The sequence below is a fragment of the Accipiter gentilis genome, chromosome 10, assembly GCF_929443795.1.
Source record: "Accipiter gentilis chromosome 10, bAccGen1.1, whole genome shotgun sequence".
Taxonomy (NCBI): domain Eukaryota; kingdom Metazoa; phylum Chordata; class Aves; order Accipitriformes; family Accipitridae; genus Astur; species Astur gentilis.
In genome coordinates this window covers 1,431,979-1,448,568 of record NC_064889.1, presented here as the reverse complement: position 1 = coordinate 1,448,568, position 16,590 = coordinate 1,431,979, and the positions used below count along the sequence as shown (strand labels likewise).

General features: G+C 55.5%; 3 non-coding genes across 3 annotated transcripts; all 3 read right to left on the bottom strand.

Annotated features, from left to right (window-relative positions):
- Positions 1-67: 67 nt before the first annotated feature.
- On the bottom strand, positions 68-139 carry TRNAG-UCC (transfer RNA glycine (anticodon UCC)). The gene has a single exon. It is a non-coding gene; the product is annotated as a tRNA-Gly (tRNA).
- An 11,773-nt stretch (positions 140-11,912) lies between these two features.
- On the bottom strand, positions 11,913-11,984 carry TRNAQ-CUG (transfer RNA glutamine (anticodon CUG)). The gene has a single exon. It is a non-coding gene; the product is annotated as a tRNA-Gln (tRNA).
- Positions 11,985-16,273: 4,289 nt separating this feature from the next.
- TRNAG-UCC (transfer RNA glycine (anticodon UCC)) lies at positions 16,274-16,345 on the bottom strand. The gene has a single exon. It is a non-coding gene; the product is annotated as a tRNA-Gly (tRNA).
- Positions 16,346-16,590: the final 245 nt, after the last annotated feature.

Here is a 16,590-nt window from a genome sequence, read left to right as displayed (position 1 = left end):
AGCCCCTGCAGCCTGCTGTTGCTAAATGGGGAAGGCATGATGCAGCCAGGCAGAAGAAAAGCTGGTCTGCGTTGGCCAGGAATCGAACCCGGGTCAACTGCTTGGAAGGCAGCTATGCTCACCACTATACCACCAACGCTCCTGGATGCTCTGCTGCCTACTGCTCCTCCAGCCCAGAGCCTGGCCTCCCTCCTGCTCCTCCACGTCCCACTCTTGCCTGCCTCCTGCTCTGCCAGGTCACCAACTGCCCTCTTGCCTGCTCCCCCGCTTCACAGACTCTCCCGCCTCCTCCTTCCAGCCCCCTGCACACATACACACGACCTCAACCTGCTGGCACGTGGGTGTCCTTCTCTGCCTCTGAGCTGTTGGCTACGGAAACTCCAGCTCCTGGATGCTGGTAATGGTCACGCTCCCCATCTGCGTTCATATGTGGGCCAGCTGCGCACGTACTATGCAGGTGCAGGTGCGTTTGCGTGTACGTACCTGTGGTGGTTTAAGCACAGACAAACGCCCACCCAGCTGCTCACTGCTTTCCCCACCCGCAGGGCGATGCAGAGCACTGAAAACACAATGAGAAATCTCATGGCTCAAGATAAACACACGGACACGGCTTAGCCAAAACTCTTGTGGGAAAATCAGGCTTGACTTGGGCAAAATCAATTCTTGGCCACTTAAAACGGATGCAAGTAGTGAGAAACAAAAACACAAACACAAAACATCGCCTTTCCTCTCCCCTGTGCCGAGACAACTTCAGTGCTTCACACCAAACTCCTTTACCTGTCCAAGCAGGACGTGTCTCTGCTCTCACCCACTCTGTTTTTTCCTCCCACCTCTCTCTGCCTGTCGATTTCTGCCCTTTCTGGAATATGTTTTCACAGAGGGGCCACCAATGTTGACGGCGGCTCAGCTGTCTTGTGCGGTGGGTCCACTGTGGAGCTGGAACTGGCTGTGTCTGACACAGGGCAGCCCCTTATCTCTTCCCACAGAGGCCATTCTGCAGCACCCCCTGACCCCTCCACTACCAAAACCTTGCCATGGCTAGCCAATACAGTGCCCATGGGGAATACCAGAGGGCATAACGCTGAGGTAGAGCGGTCGGAGCCTGCCCCAGTCAGAGTCACGATCACACTGTCCTGGGTTAACGTGTGGTTGCATGATGTACCCTTTGGTTGAATTAAAAAGGCACAGCAACCAGCCTGGGTTTCTTCCTAGGCACTGGATAGGTCCATGGCTTGTAGACGTGTGTAGTGGTAGCTCAGCCATCAGCAAGTAAAAAGCAGGCAATGCTAGGGTAACAATTCTCTGTCTATATAATGTTCCAATAGGCCAGGTGGATCATTTCTAGCACAAGTTTCTTGGTCTATAGAAGTTGGACGGATATGAGCATCTGCCACATTCCATGCTGTGTGCCAGTAAGCAATTTGTGTTGCAGGACTCCGTGCATTACGTGTTCCTGGGCTAAAATCTGCCTTGTGCTGCCACTGGTTTTGGTGATGGATGATTGCTTTGGTGAATGCCCATGCCGGCAGTGATGAATGATGAAGTACACGTGACCAGGACGTACCTTCCCCTACATACACGGGGGGCACCATTTTCTTTCAGCTGCCATTTTCTTATTAAATAGCACCATAACCACCATGTTTTCCTACTGCTCTGTGATTGGCTGACAGCCATTTCTGGACCCCGTCGTACCCACCTGCTCTCAGGCAGACCTGTGATTGGCTGCCAGGACCAGCCAACCCTACCTGTGTACCCAGAAGCACGTCAGGCAAGGAAGCCCCCACTCGCTAAACAAAGGGAAGAGGCAACTTCTGACAGCGTCATTCCCCGTGGGTTCTCCTATTGCTTTGTGATTGCCGGACGGCCGTTTTTGACACTGTCATGCCCGCATGTTCTCAGATCTCCCTCTCAGGGACTGTCCGCTTCCTTTGGACCAAGAAGTGTTTGGATATGAAAAGATATACCGTGCAGTGGTATCCACTCTGGAATGAAGACGAGCACTTAGCACAAGCGATATTCCTGTGGATGGCCCATTGCCTGCAGAGCCAGAGGCAGACTCACAGTCAACATGCAAGCGATCTTCTGGCTTCTGGCCAGTCAGGTACTCAGGTAACAGGGAGCTCACCTGCAGATACCCGTGCTATCTTCCTGCTGCCAGGAAGCACGTGAAGCACTCAGCCAAGAAAGACCCATAGAAGAGGCCACTCTCCATTATCTTTGAAAGGTCGCGACAACTGGGAGAGGCTCCTGAGTCCAGGAAGAAAGTCATTGTCACTCCTGTCTTCCCAAAAGGCACAAAGGAGAATGGGGGCAACGGCAGGCTGGTCCTCCTCACCTCGATCCCTGGGAAGGGGAAGGAGCAACTCATCCTGGAAACCCTTTCCAGACAGGTGAAGAACAAGAATGCGATTGGTCTTGTTTTCATTGCATTCTTCTCCTAGCTCATTTCTGTCAGACTGTGCTTTTCTGGTTTTGGGGGGGTTAGCGGGTGTTTTTGTGTGTGTGTGTGAGAGAGAGAGAGAGGCGTATTTGCTAGGAAATCTCAAGCTGCACTAGCCAGTGGGGAGAGTGGATTGGCATCAGGGGCTGCCCAGGGTTGGAGCAGGACACTGGACAAACCAGGCCTGGGCTCCAGGCACGGATTCTGCACAGACCTGTGGTACAGTCTAGGGTTCAGAGCACCTGCTGATGTGCACGTGGGAGTGAGGGGGTGGGTGTCCAGCACTGAATTCCAGTCCTGAGAAGCCAGAAGAGAGGGAAAGTCTCAGGCTATGTGTGTGTTTTGTCTTGTAGTGAGCAAGAGAAGACAAAGAAAACACCGCCATGCCTCCCAATTTTTCCAGGCTCAGCTGCACTCCTTCACTGCAGACTACTCCAGCATGGGTTCTCCACATGCTGCGCTTCTGAACAGGAAAATCTCTTTCAGTGTGGGCTCTTCCACAGGCTTCAGGCCCATCAGGAAAGGTCTTCACTGGCGTGCCTTCTCCGCAGGTTGCAATTCCTTCAGGAATATCCACCTGCTCCAGCCAGCATGGGTGCCCCGGGTGCCACAAGCTTTGCAGATGGCTCAGTGTTGTGGAGGCCCCTGGAACCAGCTGTGTGTGTGGTGCAGGGCAGCCCCTTAGCTCTTCCCCACAGAGGCCACCCTGCAGCAGCCCCTCTCCCCACCACTGCCAACACCGAGCCACGTATGGCCAATACAGTGCCCACTGGGAATACCTACTCAGCCCTGCTCCTGGCTGGAGCTGCGAGTGAGCACGGCAGCAAACTGACTAGGATGGAGAAACCCCCCAGATGGTCAAGCTGATTGCAGTGGTGTCTGCCAAAGTAGCAGCAGCCTTGTCCCAGATTCCTGGAGGTCCCTGCTTGCGGCTGGGAAGTTGGGATTGAGCTGCCGGATGGGAAGGGAGAAATGCCTGTGTCCACAGGCCACCCACTTCCTTGTGGGGGGAGCTCTGCCTGCTGCTCCACAGCCACCCGTCTGCCTTGCCGAGGGGCACTATGGGAGTGCTGGCACCTAAGAAGGCAAAGGAGAAAGAAGGTGGCAGTGGCAGAGGGAAGGGGCTGACGGAACAGGAGGGCCATGGGTGCCCAGAGAGCTAGAGCAGTGCAGGTTAAAAGTTGCTGGGAGAGGCAGCGGCTGTCAGGAGGAGGGAATAAAAGGGCCAATTAGCAGAGGATGGTTTCAATCCATCGACCTCTGGGTTATGGGCCCAGCACGCTTCCGCTGCGCCACTCTGCTCCCCCCAGCACCTCTGACGGCACCTCCCACAGCCCTGCTTGATGCTCCCTGGCACTGCCAGCCCTCATGCCTCCTTCCCTTCCTCTGTCCTGTGCCCTCACGCGGGCCAGAAAATGGGCTCTCTGCAAAGTTCACCTCCTTTGGGCCTGGGGTGGGTAGCTCAAGGGCCTTGCCTTGCCCTTCTCCCCACATCTCCTGCCCACAACCCTGCATGGGGACTTTCTTCTTGGCCACCCAAGCTGGCTCTGCAGGCACTGGAGGAAACCCCGGAGCGAGGGGGCAGCCTTGTTGCTTTGCAGGGCAGAGGGCAGCTGCTCTCCAGCGAGCTCAGGAGGGCTGCCACCCTGCCCAGAAGTCCAGCTCCCAGGGGGCTGTGGGACTGTGCCCGGTGTCAACGTCTGTTCTTTGCCGGCCGAGGACGGAGAAAAGGACGCTTAGCATTACCAAGGGAATTAATCCTCCTATTTTGGCTGTGCACATAGTGGAGCCCCAGCCTAATGCATGGAGGACCCCAAGATAGAGGAAAGCAGGGTTGGTATATGTTTACAATACAGTTGTGTCGACCAATCAAATTACTCATGTTACTCAGTTACTATTGCTCCCAAGATCAGTATGTGCTTCTCCCGGGCAGGTGGTGTGGACAGATGCTCAGTGGGGTGTTAATCTTCATTGTTCTAAACCAATATCCCGTGCAGGTGGAGGATTTTATACTAGATTCAGGCTGACTGCTGTTCTGGCCATGGCTGTATACCTGGGGTTTTTTTGAAAGACAAATCTCCTATTGGTTTATCATCTGCATAGCTGCCCTGGTCAACCCTAACCGACTTAAACCCCTCATTAGAGGACTGCCAGATGCCTTCAAGATACATGTCCAGTCCCGCAGAGAAAAAATTCAGGGGACCATAGAACGTAACCAGTGGGACTGCTGAAACTAAGAGCATATACTTACTTGGGGGAAGTGCTGCACGCTATAGTTACTTACGGGCGTTAGGTGGGGTGGATGTAGTGGCTTAGAGGCCTCTCTGTCTGATCTGAAGTCACCCTGGAGAGGCTGACCTAACCTGTCCAGTCTCCAGCATTGCAGAGGCATCCTGAAGTTTACTGGAATTGGGTGTAACGATGTTCCTGGTCACTAAGAAATGAGACACCCTCACTTCTCTTGCAGCTTACGGCCTGTGGTCAAAGGGATCCTCTCTCAACTAGACTCTCTACCTAAAGGGGACAAAGCTTCTCAAGTCTCTGATTCCACGGTTACTTAAAGCAAGAAAGGCAACGTTCTTTGCTCTGCTGACAGTCAAAACCCAATCTGGGTGGTGGTGTTGTATTAGCACAGTATTTACAGACTCCCACTCTGTCATCGGCAGTGCTACAAATAGGTGGAGTTATGAAGATCAGGATTGTGATTGTGCGTGCTCAGTTCCCTACTGAAATGCCCATCCTAAATCCATCTGGCTATCATGCTGCCTACGTCCAGACATGAAAACCAGCGCTTTCCTCCTTTCCACTCCATACCCATCCCCTGGAGTTTATTCCCACAACACCAATGAAAGAGAGAATTGCAATGGCTGTTTTTCATACAAAGACTGTGAGCAACAATTGAGAGGACTGAGACGTTAACTCAAATGTCTGTATTAACAATCACATCTCACCAATTCGGACACTGGTCTTTGACCACCCCCGCAGTAAAATGGGGTTACTTAGTGTGAGACATTTCTCATATTTCCACCTCTGTCCATTGTTTCTTGCCCTCCCACTGGGCACCACTGACAAGAGGATGGCGCTTTCTCCTTTAATCTACCTGTCCACTCTTCAGCACCCTCAGCCTTCCCTTCCCCAGGCTAACCAACCCCAGCTGCCCAGCCTGTCCTTGTATGACAGATGAGCCAAGTCCTTAATCACCTCAGTGTCCCTTTGGCAGGGCTGACAGAGCCCCTAGCTGTGCAGAAGTGGGAATCAGCCACACAAAGACACTGGTGGCATCCCTGTAAGGACACCTAGCATGCAGACATGGAGGTCTGCTGCAGAGGAAGGACACCTTGCAGAAGGCTTTCCACTTGCTGCCGGATGGGACCAAGAGAGAAAGCAAAAGCAACAGCATTCGGTCAGGGGAAGATGTGCCCCTGGTCCAAAATTCATGCACCTGGAGCAGCAGTGACCGCTGAGAGGTGTTGGTGGTGCAGCGCTGAGGAGAGTAATGCATAATCTGCAAGACTAAACAGTGACACTGGATCTAGCTTTGTGCTTGGCTGCATGCTTGCAAGTAGGAGGCCTTGCTTTACTGCTGAGCAGCTTAGGTGCTTCTTGCCTCCAAAACACCTGTGAGTAGCAAGGTGCATCAGCAAAAGGAAAGGAGGCATAAACCTGACTTCCAAATCCCATGAGTCTCGCTGAGATTCAGGCTCAGAGAGGCAACTTATCCCTGCCTGTTTTGGACGACACCCTCCACAACTCAGCTGAGCACACTTCTCCATGTTACCATCCCAGGCCAGTTCATAAGCCTGCTAATATCCTCTGCCAGGGAGTACTCGGGGGAGGCAATGAAAAGTCACTGCTTCCTGAGCATACATGCAGAAAGCACTGGGAACACTGGCAGAAGAAATGAGATCAGCTTCTGAATGCTTTCAGGGTTGGGACGCAGGGCTGACCCTGGGAGACATTTCAGGGCTGTGATGAGCAGGTTACAGACTCACACTCCATTTCTCTGGGGCTTTTAGTCTTCTTCTTGCCTGCTTGTTTATTTTTGGTGCTCTGGTATCAGTTCAGGGAGCTCTATGGACAACATGTGGTAAACTCAGGACAGAAACCAGTTACTCTTTCTTGCAGAGCACGTAGCTAACTGAGGGAGGAGGAGAGATGAACACAGGTCTCCAGCTGTGCTGCACAAAGTCTTTAATGAGAAGGAGGAAATGCAGTGGCACGGAACAGAGACCGAGAAACACGTCTGCAGGGTTCAGGGAGGCACAGAGAATGGCCCATTTCTCAAGGACAAGCTCCAGGCAAAGCGCTTGCCTTTCCCCATTCCGATTGAGCCGGTGGCAATGCCAGCCCACCAAGAGCAGGCCCTAACTCCGGCACACTCCCTGCGTCAGCAGGAGGTTCAGCAAAGCAGAAGAGAACGAGCCCTTTCCTGAGGAGCTCAGAGCAAAGCAGAGCCACAGGAGACACGGCGAGGCCTGCAGTGCAGCGAGGAGCAGCAGGCACAGGTGCCTTCTGCCCGGTGGGATGAGGACACTCAGCCCACCTGCAAGCCGTGGCTACGCTCCTGCTGCTGCAGGATCCCTGTCTTCCTTGGTGCTCCAAAGGGGATGATCTGCTGGCTTCAGCAGTTCAGACCGCAGCGGGTGGGAGGCAGACACAGCCCTGACCCCCCCAGACCAAGGGAGCCCCCAGAAGAGATGGGAACCCCCCCGGCGCTGAGGGAGCTCCCAACAGCAGCTGACAGCGAGGATCCCACGGCTGTGCTCTGAGGGAAAGAGGTGAGGATGGGGCCCGGCAGGGTCACCACCACCGGGGAGGCTTCGATGAACACCGTCGAGTCAGCGCAGCGGGCGACACAGGGCTCACTGCAGCTGCTTGCAAGTGGGGTTGGGCCGGAGGCGCCGCAGGGCGTTGGGAGACAGGGTCTGAAGCAAGACATCTCTCGGCGAGGCAGGCAAAGCTGAAACACAGAGCAGGCAGGGAGCATGAACCTCAATAGCAGTCTGTCTGTCTTTTCCTCAGCTCTCTCCGTGGAGACTCTTTGGTTTCAAAACTCCCGGTACGCCTACGTTTGCCACGGCCCCCATTGTGCCCTCCGAGTTGCACGGCACAGGAAGGCTCACCCACTTTTGGAATAGGCCCCAGCGCAGTGGCTTTAAAGCGCCTGTGGAAAGACTGATCATACCCCATCTCCATTGTGGCTTTGAAGATGGCACTGGATGCACTTGGCCATTTGGTTAGAGATGGCCTCCTGCAGGTGCACATTCTGGGGGGCAGACCGCCCTGCAGCTGAGCCCCATGGATCCCCTTCTGCTTGAAAGAGCCCTCCTCCTCCCATGTCTCCCCAGCCACCTCCCCCAAAAGGCAAAGAGATTGCAGCCCTTCAACAGTTGTATGGCAGGGCAAAGCTGAGGCAGCCCAAGTATCAGCCTCAGTAGCCACCAAGACAGCAGTTCAGCTCACAGAGAGAGATGGAGGGGACTCAGGCTTACCTTGCTCCTCGAGGAAAGGGAGGCAAGACAGGAGGATGCAGAGCCTGGAGCAGCGCAGGCTTTTATGCTGTGTCCCAGAGCCCTGGGGGGGGGGGGCACAAACATTCCTTGCTCATGAAGCATCTCAACACCTAATAGACACACAGGAGACTGTGAGTAAATTTAAGCAGAACATCAAGACTGCACAATCCCATATGGGAGAAGAGCCTCATCTCACCAGGGATGTGGCAAACCTCAACGTCAAAGGAAGTCCTTTGTGGGCTGGAAGGAAGACCCCTGTGGGCCGGAGTGACAGCCAGGAGGACCTAGCTTACGCTCATCAGGCTCTACCACAGCATGGTTTTGTGATCAATGAGTTGCCCTCTTCCTTCTCTGAAAGAGACCCACGCCCAAATTCACCTGTTTTGCTTAGCAAGGTCATCCCAGAAGCCTCAATGGCCTGCTTTTGAGGAGAGGCTCAGGGCAGGGAGTCAAAAGCTCACAACCCTTTTTCCTGGGTGAGGGATGGGCTGGCCCATTCCATGCATTTCAAACTACAAAGGGACATCGGATCAGTCTCCCAGAGCACCTGGGAGTCATCATGATGTGGAGGAGTTGGGAAAAACCCTGAACTCCAGGCAAACATGAGTCACCCTGCAGTGGACTTCAGTGCACACGTTGCCCCAGCCTCAGGCGTACCAGGGATACCAGAGCTTATAGTCCCAAAGTGCCGCTTTCCTCATGGGATTTTCCACACATTTTAGCATCCTTCCTGAATCAACTGGTGGTTCTATGCAACCTCCCGCATTTGCTGTCTTCCAAGGCAGTGCCTTTTGGTGGTTGCTCAAGGGCCATGTGACTCCCAGGTGCTCTGGGAGACTGATCCGATGTCCCTTTGTAGTTTGAAATGCATGGAATGGGCCACCCCATCCCTGACCCAGGAGAAAGAGCCACGATCTTTTGGCTCACTGCGCTCAGCCTCTGCTCAAAAGCAGGCCGTCTAGGCCTTTGGCATCTGGGATGACCTTGCTGAGGAAAACAGGTTAATTTGGCTGTGGGAAGGACACAGTCACTTAAAATCTCTGCACAGCTAGCCTGAGACCTCGGAGCAAACAGGTCTTAGCAGAGCTGGACACAAATTAATTATATTGATGTTAGACGATACGCAGTGAGAGGAAAACATTTTGGGTGAAAGAGGCAAGGGCTTAATCACCAGAGAGGCCTTGGCAAGCTGCAATTACTAGGTGTGGAGAGGCTTCATGAGCAAGGAATGTTTGTGGGTCCCCCAGGGCTCTGGGACACAGCATAAAAGCCTGCGCTGCTCCAAGCTCTGCATCCTCCTGTCTTGCCTCCCTTTCCTCGAGGAGCAAGGTAAGCCTGAGTCCCCTCCATCTCTCTCTGTGAGCTGAACTGCTGTTTTGGTGGCTACTGAGGCTGATACTTGGGCTGCCTCAGCTTTGCCCTGCCATACAACTGTTGAAGGGCTGCAATCTCTTTGCCTTTTGGGGGAGGTGGCTTGGGAGACATGGGAGGAGGAGGGCTCTTTCAAGCAGAAGGGGATCCATGGGGCTCAGCTGCAGGGCGGTCTGCCCCACAGAACGTGCACCTGCAGGAGGCCATCTCTAACCAAATGGCCAAGTGCATCCAGTGCCATCTTCAAAGCCACAATGGAGATGGGGTATGATCAGTCTTTCCACAGGCGCTTTAAAGCCACTGCGCTGGGGCCTATTCCAAAAGTGGGTCAGCTTTCCTGTGCCGTGCAACTCGGAGGGCTCGATGATGGCCGTGGCAAACGTAGGCGTACCGGGAGTTTTGAAACCACAGAGTCTCCACGGAGAGAGCTGAGGAAAAGACAGACAGACTGCTATTGAGGTTCATGCTCCCTGCCTGCTTTGTGTTTCAGCTTTGCCTCCCTCGCCGAGAGATGTCTTGCTTGAGACCCTGTCTCCCAACGCCCTGCGGCGCCTCCGGCCCAACCCCACTTGCAAGCAGCTGCAGTGAGCCCTGTGTCGCCCGCTGCGCTGATTCGACGGTGGCCATCCAGGCCTCTCCGGTGGTGGTGACCCTGCCGGGCCCCATCCTCACCTCTTTCCCTCAGAGCACAGCCGTGGGATCCTCACTGTCAGCTGCTGTTGGGAGCTCCCTCAGCGCCGGGGGGGTTCCCATCTCTTCTGGGGGCTCCCTTGGTCTGGGGGGGTCAGGGCTGTGTCTGCCTCCCACCCGCTGCGGTCTGAACTGCTGAAGCCAGCAGATCATCCCCTTTGGAGCACCAAGGAAGACAGGGATCCTGCAGCAGCAGGAGCGTAGCCACGGCTTGCAGGTGGGCTGAGTGTCCTCATCCCACCGGGCAGAAGGCACCTGTGCCTGCTGCTCCTCGCTGCACTGCAGGCCTCGCCGTGTCTCCTGTGGCTCTGCTTTGCTCTGAGCTCCTCAGGAAAGGGCTCGTTCTCTTCTGCTTTGCTGAACCTCCTGCTGACGCAGGGAGTGTGCCGGAGTTAGGGCCTGCTCTTGGTGGGCTGGCATTGCCACCGGCTCAATCGGAATGGGGAAAGGCAAGCGCTTTGCCTGGAGCTTGTTCTTGGGAAATGGGCCATTCTCTGTGCCTCCCTGAACCCTGCAGACGTGTTTCTTGGTCTCTGTTCCGTGCCACTGCATCTCCTCCTTCTCATTAAAGACTCTGTGCAGCACCGCTGGAGTCTTGTGGTGGTTTGTTCTCCTCCCCGCTCCGTTCGCCAACATAGCTGCAAGGATGTCGTGGGATAAGCCCAGCTGGCAACTAAGCACCACACGGCTGCTTGCTGTCCAATGAATATATAAAGCATGTGACGCACAGTGCAATTGCTCACCGCACAGAACCTGATGCTCAGCCCATTTCTGAGCTGTGATCCCTTCACCCCCCCACCGCCAGCTCCCCCAGTTATATACTGAGCATGACATCATACGGTATCGAATACCCCCTTGGCTAGTTCGGGTCAGCTGTCCTGGCTGGGCCCCCTCCAGCTCCTTGTGAAAGTAAACTCTATCCCAGCCGACCCCAGGATAAAGGCAGAGGGAGAACCTGCTCTCTCCCACGACCGTGAGTCTGTCCCCATGCACGGGGCACTGCCAGTTGTGGGTGGAGCTCCCTGAACTGATACCAGAGCACCAAAAATAAACAAGCAGGCAAGAGAAAGACAGAAAAGCCTCAGAGAAATGGATGGCACCAGAAGCAATGGACAGGGGTGGGAATACAAGTACTGCCACACACAGTGGTAATGAAAGACGGGAAACGGTTGCCCGGGGAGTGTTGTAGCGTCTCCATCTTTGGAGGTGTCCCACATCCAAGCAGACAAGGCCCTGAATAGCCTCCTCCACTTGAGGCTGCTTTGAGCCAGGCTTGGAGTGCAGGCTCTCCACCTCAGGTGTTGTGTGATTCTCTGAGCCACTGCTGGACGCCCTCATCCAGGAGCAGCCATCAAGACCAAGGGAGCAGAGAGGGGGCGAGGTCCAGCGCTCAGGAAAGCTGCAGACGGCTGGTGGGCACAGGGCAGCAGAAGGGGCACTGGTGTCAGTCCCAGGGCTGGGAGCACAGGAAAGGACGGAAGATGAGAGTGCATTAAACCATTGCCCTGACAGCAAGGCAAGGCTGCTAATCATAGAATCATTTATGTTTGAAGAGACCTTCAAGATCATCGAGTCCAACCATCATCCATGCCCACTAAATCGTGTTATGGAGTACCCCGACCGACCGCTCGCCTTTTGAATACCTCCAGGGATGGTGACTCAACCACTTCCCTGGCCAGCCTATTCCAATGTGTGACAACCCTCTCAGTAGTGAATTTTTTCCTAATAGCTAACCTAAATCTCCCTTGCCTCAACTTGAGGCCCTTTCCTCTCATCCTATCTCCAGCCACCTGACAGAAGAGAGCAGCACCCACCTCACTACAACCCCCCTTCAGGTAGCCGTAGAGAGCTAAATGTGCAAGCATGCGGAGGAAAGCCCTGAGGGAGCCAAAAGCTCAAGGTCCCACTGAGATTTGAACTCAGATCGCTGGATTCAGAGTCCAGAGTGCTCACCATTACACCATGGGACCTCCTGGACAGGTGTGGTCTTTCCCCTGTGGCCACCCTTGCCGAGCCACGTGCTCCTGGCTGAGCCTGGCAGTCTCTCCATCTCCCTGGGCATCAGCAAGTGCAGCCTTCTTCAGGGCCACCAGGCCACCCTCTGCTCACAGGATCTTTCAAGGGAGTGGCAGAGCACTTTGTGCAAGCCTGGCACGCCCTCTCTTACAAGACCCAGGCTGGTAACCTGGGAGAATCTTGCCTTTTCCTCGTTAGACTAGTTTATGAATTTTCCAGCTGAAGCTCTTCAACGTTGCACCTTGCAGACTACATTCGTGGCTCAGCGATCTGTGGCTCGATGCTTGCACTTGCGGTCTCTGCTGCTGCCTCCCTTCACCCCCATGTTGGACAGCCTCCAAGTCTGCCTCTGTAAGTTATTGCCTGTCCTGTTCTCACCTTGTACCTCATACTAAGCAGCCGCTAACCACATATCCTTACTCTTGGTTGCGGTCCTAGCCAAGCTCCTGACCTTGCCGAAGGGGGCGACCAAGAGAGAGGGCAGGGGATGTGGTTCAACAGAGGGAAGAGCTGGCAGGAGGACCCAAGGCAGCTTGTTATGGGTTGCACAAGCTGGACTGCCTTCCTCTGCTGGGACAGTCCTGGCTGACTTCAGAGCCTGGTCCTCTTTTGCAGGACACGCTGTCCCCTTCTGCCCCAAAGCGGCCCTTCCCGCAGTGAGAATGAGGTTTTTCTCTCCTGAGGCTGCTCCAGACTGGTCCAGACTTCGGTGAATTCTACTATTAGCTCAAGGCAGCTCTCCCACATGCCCTGGGTCCACCTGGCCAAGGGTCCACGCACACAGTGGGGAGAAGCTGCACTGGAGCTATCCTCCTTGTGGCAGGGTTTGAGCCTGTGTGTTGAGAGCAGGGCCCTTCCTCCCAGCAGTCAGACGGGAGGAAACACATGCGGAGACACTCTGCTGGATCTCACACTTAGCCCGGGACACTGAGGACGCAACCGCCTGGTACCTTTGAACTGCCCAAAGCACTGGGCTGGCAGCTGGTGCTTCTGAACCCACAGGACAGACCAGGCTGCCGTGCCCAAGCCCAAGATTTCAAATGGAGAGTTACATTCAGAGAGGGCGTGAGAAACACCTAGTCACTGGAGAAGGGTTGAATTTCCACAGAGTCACAAATCTGAAAGCATGTCCCAGAGAAGCAGCATCGCTGAGGGCTTTCCTCATCCATCCCTGGGATCTGCAGGACCGAGCAGGGTGGGAGGAGTGTCTGGGAGCAGCAAGAGCAGGGCCCAGTCTCTGAAGGTCTTGCAAAGAGGTGGAGGGACCCCCCCCACACTCCAGGGGCTGGAGCACGGGGAAAGGGACAGCCCTTTCCCATGCAGAAGCTGTGCCGCTGCAGGAGGAGGGATGTCCCTTCTGGGGCTGAGATAGCGTTTCTCCAAGCAATGGAGGGTCTTCCTGGGGCTCTGCTAGTCTCACCCAGCACTTGGGGAGAAAGGGTTCTGGGCCAGTGGGTTGTGTGTGCCAGTGCCCACAAGGCAGCTTCCTTGCTTGGGGTATTTTGTCCTTGGTTTCCTTCCTGGCAGCACGGCCTGCTGGGGCTGCCTGTGCTCCCCAGACTGTTTGCTTCCTCAAGGTCACGGCAAATGTTCCGTCCACTGCAGCCTCCGATGCTGCTCCTCCCTGCGGGACACTGCGGGGAGGACACTTTGTGCCCCCCTTACAGGCTTCAATGGGCAGCCAGAGATCTCCCAGAGCTCCCCAGCTCCTGGGAGCTGCAGCTCAGGCCAGGCTGGCTCACGCAGGAGGCCAAGCCACTCCTGTGTCCTGCACTCCCAAGAAATTTCTGGCTAAGGGCAGGCCTTGGCAAGCCAGAGAGCTACCTTAATATAGCAGAAGCCCCCTCACCCTCTATTCTCCAGGATGAACAATCCCAGCTCCTTCAGCATCTCCCTCAATCCCGACATGCTCCGGCATGCTCTGATACCACCCTGTGCATGTCCCCTCTTCCTCTTCCTCTTCCTGTGTGCACAGGAGGACCTCTTCTGTGGCTCATACTTCCTGACTGGGGTCCTTCTGAAAAATGCCACCAGTGCTTGTGCAACCTGTGGTGGGATTGTGTGAAGATGCCTCTGTCCTGTCAGCAGTGTTGGAGAGAGCCTGCCATGCCCACATTGGCCTCTTACTGGTGGGCCTTTACTCCCACCGGTCCCTCTTCCCACTGGTGCTGTCCCTGTTTGCTGGTGAGGAACTGCCAGCTCAGGGAAACTTTCTGGGTGTTGAAATCCTGCTGGTCAATGCCACATCCTGGATTGCCACCTACAGAGTGTGCCACTGGGCCTGAAAGAGGGAAGGATGCATCGCAGGGGCTCTCCAGCTTTGGGAGCAGAGGGCAGAGGAGCTCCCTGATGACAAAGGAGAGGGAAAAGTTGCCCCATCTCCAAAACGGGGGGAGAAGGACTATCTGGGGAACCAAGGAATGGCGATGATAAACTGGAGCATGTTCCACAGAGGATCGCTAGGATAGTCAGGGCAGGGGGCTCTGGCCTTGTGAGGATAGGCTGAGGACCCAAGGCTTGCTCAGCTGGGAGAAGAAAATGCTTAGCAGGGATCTAATAGGAGCCTCCTGGTGCCTACCAGGAGGCTACTGCGATGGCTGGAGGATGAGCGCCATCGTCAGAAGTTGAGCAGGCAGTTTGTGACTGGCTACACAAACACAGATGATCACCCAGAGGGTGCCTAAGCATGGGAACAGGGGTCCAGAGAGGCTGTGAAATGTCTGTCCTGAAGGTATTTTATGACCCAAAAGGACAAAGCACTGATCAGCTGGTGGGAGCCTGCCAGAAGCAGGAGGATGCACTCTCCCTGAAATTCCTTCCAACCAGAAGGGTTGTTGAAGGGTAAAGCAGAAGCAGGGAGAGAGTATTCTGTGGGTGAATGTTTGAAGAATGCCCAAAGCTCCATATTGCAGGGGAGAGGAGAGGCATGCAGAATGTCACTTTTGTAGGGGAGAGTGGAAAAGTGGAGTTCCCCAGGGGCTCTCCTCCTTCCATGATTCTGTTCTAGGCCTACCCACCTGCTACTGGTGGGGCAGCATGGGTACGCCCATTTCTCCTTCTACAGGAGCTGGGACTGCAGCAAGACCTGGTCAGCAGGCTGAGCAGAGCCCCCAGAGGGGCAAGAATCCTCCACTGAAGAGAGAGGCCAAGAGAGAGAAACCATGAAGGGGGGCAGCCAGAGAGAAGAGCCTGTCAGGAGTGGGACTCGAAGCCATGCCTCCCAGGGAGGCTGCAACCTGAACGCAACACGCCTTAGACCACTCAGCCATCCTGACCCGCTGCTGCTGCTGCTGCTGCTGGTCCGCACCCTGCAGCTGCCAGAGCCAGCCCACCTCAGCCAGCCTCCTCCTGGCACTGCTGCAGGGGGAGATGTATCCTGGGAGCACCCTTGCCTTGCTCCCACCAAGGGCTGCGGACTGGTGATCACAGCTCCTACACGCGCTTCGTACCGCATGGAACCGGAGTACCCAGCACAGGCGCAGCACACTTCCGACACATCTCCCAAAGCCCAAGGCACTCCTTCAGGGGAGCAACCAAAGGAACCGTCAGTGAATTACGGCTCTACGCACGCCAGTGTCCTGTCAAGGGCTCCAGGCACACGTCTGCCTTTCCCGTGACTTCCTCCATTCCCTCCAGAGCCCCAGGGGATGGCAAGCCAAGCACTTGGCCTGCAGCGCCTCCTCATGGACGGTTCCTGGGGCAGCAAGGGTGCTTCCTTCTTCCCTGCTCAGGGCTGGGCATGCTGGGCAAGGAGGGCTGTGCCACACCGACACCTGGGGGAATGCTGTGTCGGTCTCAAGGGGTCAGCGTGTGGGAAAGGGTCTGGAGAGTCAAGGCAAAAGGACAGGAGATGCGCCAAGTGCCGAGCAATGAGCGGGCTCCCCTTCCTGCGGGGAAGAGGCTGACTTACTGCCCGTGATGTAGAGGAAGGAGGGAGGGCACAGCTCTCTGGGAATTGTTGCTTCATGGAAGGAGGTAGACTGTAAGGCATCTCAGGAGGTCACTAGTCCAAATGCCTGCCTAAAGCAGGGCTAGCCCGAAAGCTAGAGCAGGTAGCACAGTGCCTGAGCCCCACTGAAACTTGAGTGTGACACCCAGGCATGGAGAATCCCAAGGTTCTCTGGGCACCTGCTGCAGTGCTTCAACACTGCCTGAAATCTCAGAATGGTATAAAGCAGCCCCTGCAGCCTGCTGTTGCTAAATGGGGAAGGCATGATGCAGCCAGGCAGAAGAAAAGCTGGTCTGCGTTGGCCAGGAATCGAACCCGGGTCAACTGCTTGGAAGGCAGCTATGCTCACCACTATACCACCAACGCTCCTGGATGCTCTGCTGCCTACTGCTCCTCCAGCCCAGAGCCTGGCCTCCCTCCTGCTCCTCCACGTCCCACTCTTGCCTGCCTCCTGCTCTGCCAGGTCACCAACTGCCCTCTTGCCTGCTCCCCCGCTTCACAGACTCTCCCGCCTCCTCCTTCCAGCCCCCTGCACACATACACACGACCTCAACCTGCTGGCACGTGGGTGTCCTTCTCTGCCTCTGAGCTGTTGGCTACGGAAACTCCAG